The sequence below is a fragment of the Otolemur garnettii genome, unplaced genomic scaffold, assembly GCF_000181295.1.
Source record: "Otolemur garnettii isolate 467f Iridium unplaced genomic scaffold, OtoGar3 scaffold00045, whole genome shotgun sequence".
NCBI classification, from domain to species: Eukaryota; Metazoa; Chordata; class Mammalia; order Primates; family Galagidae; genus Otolemur; species Otolemur garnettii.
Window position 1 is genome coordinate 4,708,271 of NW_003852440.1, and position 1,081 is coordinate 4,709,351.

At 44.7% G+C, this 1,081-nt stretch overlaps 1 protein-coding gene across 1 annotated transcript in view; it reads left to right on the forward strand.

Moving 5' to 3' along the window:
- The window catches only part of DEGS1 (delta 4-desaturase, sphingolipid 1), a 10,656-nt gene that overhangs the window by 2,085 nt on the left and 7,490 nt on the right, over positions 1 to 1,081 (forward strand). The gene's annotated exons all lie outside the window — the stretch shown is intronic.

Genomic DNA, 1,081 nt, shown 5'->3' on the forward strand with positions numbered 1-1,081 from the left:
CCTGCCTCTGCCTCCCAAGTAGCTGGGACCACAGGCCCCCGCCACAACACCTGGCTATTTTTTGGTTGCAGCCGTCATTGTTGTTTGGCGGGCCCAGGCTAGATTTGAACCTGCCACCTTAGGTGTATGTGGCTGGCGCCTTAGCCACTTGAGCCACAGGCGCCGAGCCCCTTTTCCCTTTCTTGATGGTATCATTTGCAACAGAAGAATTTAAGACTTTCATAGTTTTCTCATATTTGGATCTTTGATCTGTTTGGGGGAGGGGTTTGTTTGGTTTGATTTGGTTTTTACTGTCTGTCGAGTCTGACTCTGTCAATGAGGCTAGAGTACCATGTCCACAGCCTAGCTCCCAGCAATCTCTCACTCCTGGGTTCAAGCAAGCCTCTTGCCACAGCTTCCTGAATGGCAGGGACTATAGATGCCTGCCACAAAGCCTGGCTAGTTTTTCTATTTGTAGTAGAGATGGAGTCTCACTCTTGCTCAGGTTGGTCTCCTTGGTCTTGAACACTTTATGTCAAGCAATCTTTCCACCTCAGCCTCCCAGAGTGTTGGATTACAGGCAAGAGCTACCACATTGGGCCTGTGATCTATTTTGAGTTAATTATAATTAAAGAAAAGAATTACTTGGAACATGTTGATTTGTCTGAGAACTGTGAGTACCAGTTTCATGATTTTGGATACCTGCAAAATGTATGTTATGTCCTATCTTTTATCAGATGTATTAATTTAATCAAGTTTTATGTGCACATATAAGGTAAAGGTGCACCTTTGTCTAAACATAGAAATATAGCCGGGCATTGTGGTGGGCCCCTGTAGTCCCAGCTACTCGGGAGGCTGAGGCAAGAGAATCACTTAAGCCCAAGAGCTTGAGGTTGCTGTGAGCTGTGACGCCAAAGCACTCTACTGAGGGTGACATGGTGAGAGTCTCAAAAGAAAAAAATAAAATAAAACATAGAAATAACACATTTTATTTTTTTATTTTTTTTTTTTTTTGAGACAGAGCCTCAAGCTGTCCCCCTGGGTAGAGTGCCGTGGCATCACGCTCACAGCAACCTCCAACTCTTAGGCTTAAGTGATTCTC